The 14,001-nt window shown below is 38.7% G+C and overlaps 1 long non-coding RNA gene across 1 annotated transcript; it reads right to left on the reverse strand.

Moving 5' to 3' along the window:
• Positions 1-7,265: 7,265 nt before the first annotated feature.
• LOC131490297 (uncharacterized) lies at positions 7,266-8,434 on the reverse strand. Its single transcript, XR_009251029.1, has 2 exons — positions 8,076-8,434; positions 7,266-7,817 (listed from the first exon to the last, which is right to left on the reverse strand). It is a non-coding gene; the product is annotated as an uncharacterized LOC131490297 (long non-coding RNA).
• Positions 8,435-14,001: the final 5,567 nt, after the last annotated feature.

Below are 14,001 nucleotides of genomic sequence, written 5' to 3' on the forward strand. Positions count from 1 at the left end.
CCCAAGTATCACATTAAATGAACCATGTACAAACAAGCATGCTAACACAAAGTTGTTTCCTAGAAATGCCACTTTTTGGAGAGTTCCTGATAATGTACTTGTAGACTCCCTTATAACTGCGTCTAGGATGATAGCACTGATAATACCAGAGCTTTGTTTGTCTGTACAACATATATTCTGATTCAATAGTAATAATTTCTTTCAGTCTGTATGGTTCATGTGGAACTGATCCTGCCTTTCAGAGCTTTCTTCTAAATTTTAAACAAATTATATCAAGAAAATTGTCTACCCATTGGCCAGTGCTAGAATTGGGGAGGTACCTCCTTACCTCCCTCTACATACAAAAATTAATTCCAGCTAGATTAAAGAGTTAAACATTTTTTAATTCCATAAAAGTATTAGATGAAAACATGGGAGGTTATTTTTATTATTTTATTTTATTTTAAATTTATTTATTTCAAGAGAGAGAGAGAGAGAGAACACATGTGAGTGTGGGAGGGGCAGAGAGAGAGGGAGAGAGAATCCCAAGCAGGCTCTGTGCTGACTGCAAAGGGCTCAGTCTCACAAACCATGAAATCATGACCTGAGCCAAAATCAAGAGTCAGTGGCTTAACCTGACTGGGCCACTCAGGTGCCCCTATTTTTATTATTTTAGAGTGGAGAGGTCCTTCTGAAGCAAAATATAAAAATCAGAACCCACATGAAAAGAAGTGACAGATATGATTACATGAAACATGAAAACTTCAGTTCTATGGGGAGCCCGGGTGGCTCAGTCAGTTAAGCATCTGACTCTTGATTTCACCTCAGGTCATGATCCCAGGGTTGTGGGATCAAGCCCCACGTCAGGCCTTGTGCCGACAGCACAGAACCTGCTTGGGATTTTCTCTCTCTCTCTCTCTCTCTCTCTCTCTCTCTCTCTCCCCTTCCCCTACTCACTCTCTATCTCAAAATAAATAAGCATTTTAAAAAAAGAAAAGGAAAACTTCAGTTCTACATAAACCACCATGAACAAAATTAGAATACAAATGACAGAGAAAAACACTTGCAATACACACTAGGTTAGTATCACAAAAAGCTAAGGAACTCTTAAAAATTGGTAATGAAACACGTGATAGAAAAATGGGCAAAGGATATACAAAGGACACTCACAGAATAATAGCCAATAAATTTATTTTTAAAAAGGTGGACAATCCCACTAATAGTTTAGGAAATGCAAAATTTAAAAACAAAGAGATTCATGACCTTGAGATTACAAATTTAATAACATACAGGATTAATAATATATAGTGTTGGTAATAGTATGGGGAAATACTTATTCAAATAGTTGACAAGTATGTAAATAAGCAACTTCTTGGAAGGCAAAACATTTTGACAGCATTAAAAGACAGGCAAACATCTAGAAATCCCAATTTGAAGAATCTATCCTATAGAAAAGCCAGCAAGGGTATGTGAAGATACAGGTTCATTGCAGCCTACACACTTAGAATAACAACCTATTTAGTGGGAAATGAGTAAATTATGACATTCACCCTTACATAACCATGGAAAAGAAGGAGATAGCACTATATGCACTTATTTTTTTTAAATTTTTTTTAATGTTTATTTATTTTTGAAGGAGAGAGAGACAGCGTGAGCAGGGGAGGGGCAGAGAGAGAGGGAGACACAGAATCCGAGGCAGGCTCCAGGCTCTGAGCCGTCAGCACAGAGTCCAATGTGGGGCTCGAACTCACAAGCTGTGAGATCTTGACCTAAGCCGAAGTCAGATGCTCAACTGACTGAGCCACCCAGGTGCCCCTATATGTACTTATTTATAAAGATATTTCTGATACATTATCTAATGAAAAACAATTTGTTGCTTCATATGTATGGTATGATCTCATTAGTATAAAACAAAAATTAAACACAGCTATACAGACCTGTATGTGTGTGTTAGTTATAATGAGATGAGCATTTTCAAGTGTTGATTCTTTTACGTGGAGGATAGACTATTCTCTCCAGCTATCTCTCCAAACAACAGCAAACAACTCTCCAAACGACTTCTTTCTGAGAAAGAAGTGCTGTGCTGTATTTGTTTCTGCATCCCAACCACTTAGCATATTGCCTGAAACAGAGTAAGTTCTTAGTCAACATTAGTTGAGTAATAGTGTATAAGAATGAAAATACTACCTTATAAGCCAGCTCCCTGTTTTAAAAAGTTAACTTTATGAAAAAAAGAAAAACAGTTAACTTTATACATATGTAATTTTCGTCTAGCTAGCTCCTCATGTTTCTGTTGCTTGTTGTCATTACCAAACATTTATCCAGAGCCTTCTTACACAGCACTGTACTCACAATAGGAATACAAATGGATACGTCATTTTCCTTTCCTTTTTTTCTTTTTCACAGAATCCCATTCATTTTTTATATCTTTTTTATAAGAACTTTTTTTTTAATGTTTATTTATTTGGGGGGAGGGGGGTGGAGGAGCAGAGAGAGAGGGAGACAGAGAATCCCAAGCAGGCTCTGTGCTGTCAGCACAGAGCCCAATGTGGGGCTCAAACCCACAAACCATGAAATCATGACCTGAGCCAAAATCAAGAGTTGGACGCTTAACCAACTGAGCCACCCCGGTGCCCCCATTTTTTTATATCTTAAATTCAGTAAATACACAATTTTATGGAACAATAGTTTCTCTTACTATGTACAATATTCATAGTGTGATACACTCATATATTGTAGCCTATCCAGTTCTAGTCTGGTCTATCTCATCCTTTTAACTACCCCATTTTCATTTTTTTTTCCAAGTAGGCTTCATGCCCAACATGGGGCTTGAACTCATGACCCTGAGATGTGAGTCACACACTCTACCGACTGAGCCACTCAGGTACCCCTCCCGTTTTCTTTTTTAAAATGAAAGTAAGAAAATGAAAATCTTATTAATTCTTAAATCTGGGGGATAAGTGTACTGGGTTTACTATATTATTCTCTCTACTTTTGTGCATACATTTTTTTTATTACTTTTTAAAAATTACTCTAAAAATGCACTTTTAAGACCCACTAATGGGTTGTAACCTATAGTTTGGAAAAGACTGGAATTCTAGGAGTTACTAAAAGTTAAAGAAAGAAGTCACTAGTGTATATGGATGTTGTCACACTTAGTTTTAACAGCTTCTTTACTTATTGGCTTTCCCCTAGCAATCTGTAAATACAGTGAAGACAGGAAACATATCTTCTTTACTCTCCATTTTATCCCCTGGGGCAACACAGTGACTGCCTCATATTAGGTTTATTTTTCTTTTTTAAATTTATTTTTGAGAGAGAGAGAGAGAGGAAGGGAGAAAATGAGCAGGGAAGGGGTAGAGAGAGGGACAGAGAGGATCCCAAGCAGGTTCCCTGCTGTCAACACAGAGCCCTACACGGGGCTCGAAACCATGAGATCATGACCTGTGCCATAATTAAGAGTCAGATGCCAACCTACTGAGCCACCCAGGTACCCCATTATTAGGTTTATTTTTTTTAATGTTTATTCATTTTCGAGAGAGAGAGAGACTGAGCACTAGTGGGGAAAGGACAGAGAGAGAGGGAGACACAGAATCCAAAGCAGGATTCAGGCTCTGAACTGTCAGCACAGAGCCTGATGCGGGGTTTGAATCCACGAACCATGAGATCATGACCTGAGTTGAAGTCGGACGTTTAACTGACTGAGCCACCCAAGTGCCCTATTAGGTTTATTATTAATAATACTTAATAATACTTGAACCAGACCCTGACTGATGGAATAGTAGATTTTACATACAAATCAAAAGTAGGGAGAGGAGAGATTATTGCAACCACTCTCCACATTAGAACATCTGTTAAAGCAGCTTGTCCCCTACTGACATTATAGTCAAAATGGTAATTTTTAAAATTTCACAGTTGCTCTGAACCTAACAAAGCGCTGGTCACAAGGTAAGCACATAACTTTTTAGAACTTAATTTGGAATCAATGAGGACAATCTGCAAGGTCAGGTGATAAAGAATACTTAGGAAATTGGCTATTTTAACTCCAGTTCTCACTTAAAAGACAATATTTTGGACCTAACCTTTTCTGAAAACAAGTTAAGACAGACTAGAAACTGCTGTTCCTTCTCCTACAATACAAAATTGACACTAGCAATGATACCCAATGCAGTAAGAATCATTGTATATAACTGATTTTATTGTTTTGCTTTTAAATTTTATCTCTAAACAAAGAGACTGATGTTTATATATTCATGGGCTTTATGATGATAAAAATGATGTTTTATGCTTTCATTATATGCATTTTAAACCTGTGAATTATTCAATTGTGCTATTTATCTCTACCTTCAATACTATAACTACGAGATACTTTTTCTGGCTCTATCCTTCAACCACCTAAATGTGGGGATTATTTTGAAAATAGTGAAAGGCAAGAATTTGACAAGAATAATTACCTCTCTGGATATCTCTTTTAAATAAAGGAAATTTTGGGGGTCCCTGAGTGGCTCAGTCGGTTGAGCATCCCAACTTCAGCTCAGGTCATGATTTCATGGTTCGGGAGTTAGAGTCCCAGGATGGGCTTTGTGCTGACAGCTCAGAACCTGGAGCCTCCTTCAGATTGTGTCTCCGTCTCTCTCTGCCCATCCCCCACTTGCGCTCTCTCTTCCTCTGTGTCTCTCTCTCAAAAATAAAATAAACGTTAAAAATTTTTAAATAAATAAATAAAGATAATTACTTGGATCAAGTAACAAACATTTCACTTTCAGTTAAGACCATGACTCAGTATTAATTTATTACTGGACATTTGTGCATTTGCACTTTCTAGAAAGGGCTATCTTCTTCTTCCCCACAATGAGTTAGATACTTGTACCCAAATTTTATAAACAGTACAATAGTAGTATCTATCTTATTCATACTTCAGGTTTTATTGGTGATATATTACTATGGACTCAATATCAGCTGGATATTAATAGATAGGCTAGCAGTATATTTACAGATAAGAATGATCACAGAAGAACATTATTCTGCTTTAAACTGTCAACCTATTAATTGGTGCCTATAAATTTTATAGCTGGGTCTTTTTTTTAAGCTTATGTATTTTTTTAATGTTTATTTTTGAGAGAGAGAGAGAAAGAGAGAGTATGAGCAGAGGGGCAGAAACAGAGGGGGACATAGGATCTGGAACAGGCTCTGTGCTGACAGCAGAAAGTCTGATGCAGGGTTCAAACTCACAAACCCTGAGATCACGACCTGAGCCGAGGTGGACACCTAACAACTGAGCCACCCAGGTGCCCCTACTTATTATTTTTTTTAAGTTTATTTTAAGAGAGAAAGAACATGAGTGGAGAAGGGGCAGAGAGAGAGAGAGAGAGAGAGAGAGAAACAGAATCCCAAGCAGGCCCCGCACCAGCAGCACAGAGCCCAACCCCACAAACTATAAGATCATGACCTGAGCCAAAACCAAGAGTTGGACACTCAACTGAGTCACCCAGGCGCCCCTTCATTTACTTGTTTTTAAGTATTCTCTACACCCAACATGGGGCTTGAACTCATGACCCTGAAATCAAGAGTCACACACTCTAATGACTGAGCAGACAGGGGTCCCTGTGCCTGTAAATTTCAAATACCCATATCATCTGCTTTACTTTGCCTATGAGCACACATAAGCATTTTAGAAAATTTTCTCTATTTTTTCCAAACTCAAAATGAAGCATGCAAAGTACTTAACTCCCATACTCTGATTATAGTTTATTTCTCCTAATGCTATACAGTAGTAATTCAGTTTGGCCTCTGAAACCTCTAGGTTAAAAGAGACACTTTACCAGAGTTAAAGGGACACTTTGAGAAACAGGAGGTAGAGGGGTGCCTGGGTGGCTCAGTCAGTTAAGCATCTAACCTTTGATCCCGACTCAGGTCATGAACTCACAGTTTGTAAATTTGAGCCCCAACTTGGGCTTTGCACTGATGGCATGGAGCCTACTTGGGATTAAGTCTCTCCTCTCTGCCCCTCCCCTGCTAGTGCTCTCTCTTTTTCAAAATAAATACATAAACTTAAAAAAAAAACAACCCATGATGTAGATATAACATATCTATTATTGTAAGTATTATATATATTTTCATGATGTATATTCTTGAATATATATAAAATTTTTAAATGCCTGTTATACTCTGTATTTACTTAAATCCATTTATAATCATTAATTATGGTTCCTAGTATTTTTTAAAATGTTTATATATTTTGAGAGAGAGAAAGAGAGCACTTGAGCATGCTCATGGTCTCGAGTGTGGGAGGGGCAGAAAGAGAGGGAGAAAGAGAATCCCAAGCAGGCTCTATGTTTTCAGGGTGGAGCCTGCTGAGGGGCTCAATCCCACGAACTGGGAGATCATGACCTGAGCTGAAGTCAAGAGTCAGATGCTTCACTGGCTGAGCCACTCAGGCCAGTTAAGCACCCAGTCCCTAGTATTTTTTTTTTTTTAATTTTTTTTTAATGTTTATTTATTTTTGAGACAGAGAGAGACAGAGCGAGACAGAGCGAGACAGAGCATGAGCGGGGGAGGGTCAGAGAGAGAGGGAGACACCGAATCGGAAGCAGGCTCCAGGCTCTGAGCCATCAGCCCAGAGCCCGACGCGGGGCTCGAACTCATGGATGCGAGATCGTGACCTGAGCTGAAGTCGGACGCTTAACCGACTGAGCCACCCAGGCGCCCCAATCCCTAGTATTTTAAAATCATTTCTTGGAAAAGATATTTGGACTTGAATTCAGAGCATTTGTGCTGGATTCTTGGCTCTCCTACTAATTCACCATTTGACCTGAAGCAAATAATTTATCCTTTTTAGGCTTTAGTTTCTTCATCTATAAAATGCAGAAGGTGATGTCAATGTTCAGAGTTAGTATGAGGATTAAAGAGATAATATGTATGTGAAAGTGTTTTGTGAGCTGTTAAGAGCTATAGAAATGTAAGAAGTGGCTATGAAAAGATGTGTATTATTATAAACCAAATCAAACCTAATGATATGTTAGTACTAATGTAGCTTTCTCTATCAAAAACACATTGGTGGGGCGTGATTCTTGATCTCGAGGTCACGAATTCGAGTCCCACCAACACATTGGGTTCAGTGTAGAAAAAAAGTCCATATTGATCTGAATGGTCACGTTAACTTGATTCCTTGGCTAGGGTGGTGATGCTGCTGGGGAGATACTTTGAGGCTATACAAATATCATGTTTCTGTTTTAACTTCTCTGCCCATTCTTTGGTGGATCTTGCCTGCAGCAATTACTGTGGTGTTCTTTTTTTTTTTTTTAAGTAAATTATTTGTTTTTGAGACCGTGCAAGCAGGGGAGGGACAGAGAGAGAGGGACAGAGGATCTGAAGCAGGTTCTGTGCTGACAGCAAAGAGCCTGACATGAGGCTTGAACTTTCAAACCTTGAGATCATGACCTGAGCTGAAGTCGGATGCTCAACCGACTGAGCCACCCAGGTGCCCCCAAAGTGGTGTTCTGATGGTGATTTTCTATTCCCCATATTCCTTCTATGTTTAAATTTGGAATTCTTCAGAAAAGAAGAGCTGTTGCTTCTTTTTCCTCCAATGCCATTTCTTAATTCACTTACCGGTATCAGTGGGGACTCATGGATATTTGTTTACCACTGCTAGATAATTTTCCCAAAAGAAATAAAAACATGTTCATACCAAAACCTGAAATTGCTTTATCTGTTTATATGTTTATAGTAGCTTTATTCATAGTCACCAAGAATTGATGGTGTTATAATTCTTTGGGTTAGAATTCAGTACTATCATTATTTCAGTTGTTTCAGCTTGGTTTTTTTCTGGTTGATTTCTATGTGTCTTTGATATACTGTTTTTGGGGGCGCCTGGGTGGCGCAGTCGGTTAAGCGTCCGACTTCAGCCAGGTCACGATCTCGCGGTCCGGTCCGTGAGTTTGAGCCCCGCGTCAGGCTCTGGGCTGATGGCTCGGAGCCTGGAGCCTGTTTCCGATTCTGTGTCTCCCTCTCTCTCTGCCCCTCCCCCGTTCATGCTCTGTCTCTCTCTGTCCCAAAAATAAAATAAAATAAAAAAAAAACAAAAAACAAAAAACAAAAAAAACGTTGATATACTGTTTTTGTTTGTTTTTAAGCACTCTGGTAGCACAAGATCTCTAGGCTCATCTTGTATTTCCACTACTCCAGCCCTGAAATCAATTAGTTCTCCAGGGAGCCCTGGTTCCTTTAAGAATAGGATTTAAAAGCTAAGACCTAGGGGTGCCTGGGTGGCTCAGTCGGTTAAGTGGCCGACTTCGGCTCACGTCATGATCTCAAGGTTCACATGTTCAGGCTCCATGTCTGGCTCTGTGCTGATAGCTCAGAGCCTGGAGCCTGCCTCGGATTCTGTGTCTTCCTCTCTCTGCCCCTCCCCTGCTCACCCTCTGTCTCTCTCTCTCTCAAAAATAAACATGAAAAAAAAAAAAAAAGCTGAAACCTAGATGATATGCTCATTGCTACTGGGGCCCCACTGCTTGTAGCCCCTCTCAATGAAGTTGGGAAAAAAATCCTATATAATACATACACATATACATCTAAATGTATCTATCATCTGTAAATAAACAAGAGTCCATATTGATACCTCTGACTCCAATTTAGCAACACAGAATTAATTCTAGCTTCCCACTCTTTCCTTATCTGTAACTCCTTTCTCCCAGTGAGAAATATGTCTCTGATTATCTGTAACATATTTACTTATTTGTTGAATACAAATAAAATAGATTATAAATAATATTATTAATATTGGAAACCAGGATAGCAATTGTTACCCTTTAGGAGAGAATAGTGACTCATTTGTGATACATATGGTTTGTGTACTTATGGTTACGTATGGTTGCACATGGTTTGTATACTTTTCTGTATGTATGTTTACAGAAAGTTATAAATTCCTGACATTTAAGAATGGCAGGCTGAGAAAAAAAATATTGCTAACGGTCTGACCTTGTCTTCTATTTCATCTTTGGTTTCACAGGAATTAAATTAAGAGGAAACTAAAATTCTCTTATGTTTTAAGAAATTATTTATAGTTGATTTTTGAACAATACAGGTTTGAATTGTGTAGGTCCACTTATATTCAGAGTTTTTACAGAACAGTACGTAAAGATATTATTTCTTCCTTATTATTTTCTTTAAAAAATTTTTTTAATGTTTATTTATTTTTGAGAGAGAGAGAGAGAGAGAGAGAGAGAGAGAGAGAGAGAGAGAGACAAAGCATGGGGGGGGGGGGGGCAGAGACAGGGACACAGAATCCAAAGCAGGTTCCAGGGTCTCTGAGCTGTCAGCACAAGAGCCTAATGCAGGGCTCGAACTCACGCGCTGTGAGATCATGACCTGAGCCAAAGTCAGATGCTTAACTGATTGAGCCACCCAGGTGCGCCTTCCTTATTATTTTCTCAAAAACATTTTCTTTTCTCTAGCTTACTTTATTGTAAGAATACAGTAAATAATACATATAGCATACAAAATACCTGTTAATCAACTTTATGTTATTGGTAAGGCTTTCACTCAACTGTATGCCATTAGTAGTTAAGTTTTCAAGAGTCAGAAGTTATATTCATATTTTTTACTGCTTGGAGAGTTGGGGGTCCTAACCCCTGACCCCCTTGTTCAAGTATCAACTGTATAGATCTTCAGCTACACTGAGAAAGTAATTATTAAGTGTAATGATTTTGTGAAGAAAATTGTAAAACTTCCTAAGAAAATAGAAAGAAGACTTGACTTCCATAAATTCAAATATATATATACATATATATGTATATATATTCAAATATATATATATACATACATATATATTTGTATATATATGTACACATTCTTTTTTTTTTTTTTTTTAACGTTTATTTATTTTTGGGACAGAGAGAGACAGAGCATGAACGGGGGAGGGGCAGAGAGAGAGGGAGACACAGAATCGGAAGCAGGCTCCAGGCTCTGAGCCATCAGCCCAGAGCCCGACGCGGGGCTCAAACTCACGAACCGCGAGATCGTGACCTGAGCCGAAGTCGGACGCTCAACCGACTGAGCCACCCAGGCGCCCCTATGTACATATTCTTAAGCTTGTGGTGAATACAGTAATTTTCATTGACAAAATAAAACATTTGTTGCCTCTTTTGGAAAAAAAAAAAGACTTGAATAAACCAAGGAACATGTTTCAGCATAACAAAAAAATGAATGGTGTACATTGTTTCCAAATTAATTTATAGTTTTAATTAAATCCCAATTAAAATCAAAGTAGAATTTATTTAGAAATAAAGCAATTCTTGGGGCGCCTGGGTGGCTCAGTCAGTAAGCATCTGACTTCAGCTCAGGTCATGATCTCGCGGTTCGTGGGTTTGAGCCCCGCATCGGGCTCTGTGCTGACAGCTCAGAGCCTGGAGCCTGCTTCAGATTCTGTGTCTCCCTCTCTATCTGCTCCTCCCTGACTCACACTCTGTCTCTCTCAAAAATAAACATTAAAAAAAATTTTTTTTAAGAAATAAATAAAGCAATTCTAAAAGTTGTCTACAAAAAGAAACAGAACAGTCAAAAATATTTTTCAAAGAAGGAAGATATGGTACCATCAGAATTGAAAGGTGAATTAGGTTACAGTTAAATAGTTATTGGTGCAAAATTTTTCAGATCACTAAAACAGAATGGAGAACTAGAAAGAGACCCTAATATATATTAGAATTTAAGTAACCAAAAGCACAGTGAGGAAAATGGTCACAAGGCATGGATAAACAATTCACATATACGTACACATATACAACAACACAAAGAGCTCTTACAATAACAATGTTTAACCACACTTGTAAATGGTAACTAAAACTATGAAATATTTTTAATCTATCAGATTGGCAACTATTTTGAAAAGTTTAATGCCATGCATTGGCAACAGTGAAAGGAACCAGACACTCTCATACACTGCTGCAAAATGTGTAAAGTGGTGGAAATCTTCCAACGTTTTGATTCAGAAATCACTTCTAAGAATTTATCCTTCAGAAACACTGGCACATGTAAAATAACAAAATAAAAAAGGACAGAGTTATTTAATAAAACATTGCTTGTAATAGCAAAATATTGGAAACTATAAACACCATTAGGAGAAAGGTTAGATTAAGATCCATTCTCACAACAGAATAAAATGCAGCCTTAAATTAGAAACACTCTTGTGTACTCACATGAGGTGGTTTAGTAGAAGAAGATGTTGAAGAAGCAAGTATGGGATGACTGATGGATCTTAAGTCCCTGAAGGTGCAGAATAGAATGTGATCTAGACCAAAGATGCAGGATTTGGCTGAAGAAAGAAGTGGGGCACCCTTTACATTGTAAAGAAAGAAGAAAGAACCAAATGCAGAGCAAATAATAGAGCTTATTTTTCTCTCTTCACAAACCTCTTGGGCTTCACTGTAATCAATCCAGGGGTCTTCCTTTCCCTTCCCTTTCTGAAATTCCCAGTTCTCTAAATCTTCCAGGCTTCCAAAGCTTTTTATTGACATGTCCAGTCTCATACTATCCAAGAAGATACAACTAGGAATCATAATTTATATGTATTTACTGAGTTTCATGTGTGTGCAGAATATAGCATCAGGCTGTGATGGATACTAAGAACCATGATAATAGTGAAGTCGGACACATAAATACACACTAATTTACAAATGGTGAAATCAAGGCAGGTTTCTTTTTTTTTTTTTTTCTTTGAGAAGAGAGACATAGAGAGTGTGCAAGTGGGGGAGGGGCAGGGAGAGGGAGGGAGAGAGAGAATCCCAAGCAGGCTCCACACTGTCCACGAAGAGCCCAATGCAGAGCTCAAACTCACAAACCATGAGATCATGACCTGAGCCGAAATTGGACGCTTAACCAACTGAGCCACCAAGGCGTCCCTCAAGGCAAGTTTTGGTAATTATTATAGCAGATGTACAAAGTGCTTTGGGGATATAAAAGAGTGGAAATATAATTATTATGGGAGCAAGGATTAAAATGGGCTTCACTGTGGTGCCTGGGTGGCCTGGTCAGTTAAGCGTCCGACTCTTAATTTCAGCTCAGGTCATGATCTCAGATTGAGCCCCATGTTGGGCTCGCTGGCAGCATGCAGCCTGCTTGGGATCCTCTTTCTCCTCTCTCTGCCCCTCCCCACATCCCCCCCCACACCCACATGCATCCACGTTCTTTCTCTCAAAATAAACTTTAAAAAGTTGGGGGGGGGGGGAGTGGGGGAAGGAGGGCTTCACAAAGAAGGTAATATTTAAATGAGACCTTAAAGGAAAGACACTAAAGATACTATTTTCTGAGGGGTACAGATGGAAGCAAAGGGATTCCATAAGGAATGTGTGAACTAAGTTACAGAAAAGAGGGAGAAAGCAAATTAAAGATAAATCCATTTAACTCATTTTCCTTCTGTAACAATTGTATTCTTCCAACTCACATGAGTTAATTATTCATCCAACTTGAGTTTTGGAGAGAGGATGTTTCAATCTCAATCTCATGTCTCAGTGACCTCTGGGTGACTGCAGCTTCTCTGGTACAAAGAAGGAGGGAATGTAAATGAAATTCTAGTTCCTTGGAGTAATGGCGGTGGGGGGGGGGGGGGGGGGAGGATGCATACCTTTGGAGAACCCTGAGCACAAGATTTAGTGAATCTCTCTGGAGACAGAAATTCATTTGTTGTAGTTTCTCATTAGTTCCCATTTGTCCTTCCTCTTATTCTACTAAAAATAGAATTAAAAAAAAAAATTAGCAACCTAAATTGAAAGTGGACATGGTTGATACCAGTTGTAAAACATAACCAGGGCAAATTTTAAACAGCATTTGAAAATTATTGTGTATCTTCTCCTACTTCTAATTTCAAGCCATGTCAGCAGGAAGAAGATAAAAACTAGCTGATGGTCCTGAGTTAATATTATAGGTATGTTTAAAGTACCCATAGTTCACTGTTCCATTGGCTATCTGTAATCATGGTTTACATCAACACTATTACTAGAGAAAACCAATCACCAGGAAGTGAGGGTGGGACAAAATGGTTCTCTGACTCATAAACTCATTAATATGATTTTTAGGTTTTTTACATTATAAATCGTATCTTTTGCCCAAATTAAAGAGTATTTGGAACCCATGCATTTGCTTGAACCAAAGACAAACTACTGAAGTGAAGGGAATTAGGTTTTGACTGGTATGTTAGAATATTTTGCAGTTACATATTTTGAGCCATTTACAAGCCATCTGGCAAATGGAGTTGGAAAAGCTGGCTTTTAGAAAGGTCCCTTCCCATCTCTAAACCTTAAGCTGAAACCGTTTTCAAGTTGATGTCAAATAATTTATAATTTCAATTCATATTTAGTTCTGTAGACTTTTTTTTAAAGTTTATTTATTTATTTTGAGAGAAGGAGCATGTGAGTGAGAGTGAGAGAAGGGCAGAGAGAGAACCCCAAGCAGGCTCCGCACTGTCAGCACAGAGGCCAAATGCAGGGCTTGAACCCATGAACTGTGAGATCATGACTCGAGCCTAAATGAGTAGGAAGTTTAGCTGACCGAGCCACACAGGCATCCCTAGTTTTATAGACTTTCTACTCTACTTCTCCTTTACTCTAATTAAGACATGCTCTGGGGCGCCTGGGTGGCTCAGTCGGTTGGGCGTCCGACTTCAGCTCAGGTCACGATCTCGCGGTCCGCGAGTTCGAGCCCCGTGTCGGGCTCTGGGCTGATGGCTCAGAGCCTGGAGCTTGCTTCCGATTCTGTGTCTCCCTCTCTCTCTGCCCCTCCCCCGTTCATGCTGTGTCTCTCTCTGTCTCAAAAATGAATAAACGTTAAAAAAAAAAAATTAAAAAAAAAAAAAAAAAGACATGCTCTCATAAGAGAATCTGACATAGACAATGTCTACCTTTTGTATACATCCCTAACTGGAAATATTTCCCCATGTTTTCAGCTTACTTGACTCTTTGGGAGTGAGGCAGAAAGCAGTGGGAGGTGAACTGTTGTGGTTCTTTTTTTTTTTTTTAAAGAAACAGTTTG

Source organism: Neofelis nebulosa, chromosome 11 (assembly GCF_028018385.1).
Source record: "Neofelis nebulosa isolate mNeoNeb1 chromosome 11, mNeoNeb1.pri, whole genome shotgun sequence".
Classification (NCBI taxonomy): Eukaryota; Metazoa; Chordata; class Mammalia; order Carnivora; family Felidae; genus Neofelis; species Neofelis nebulosa.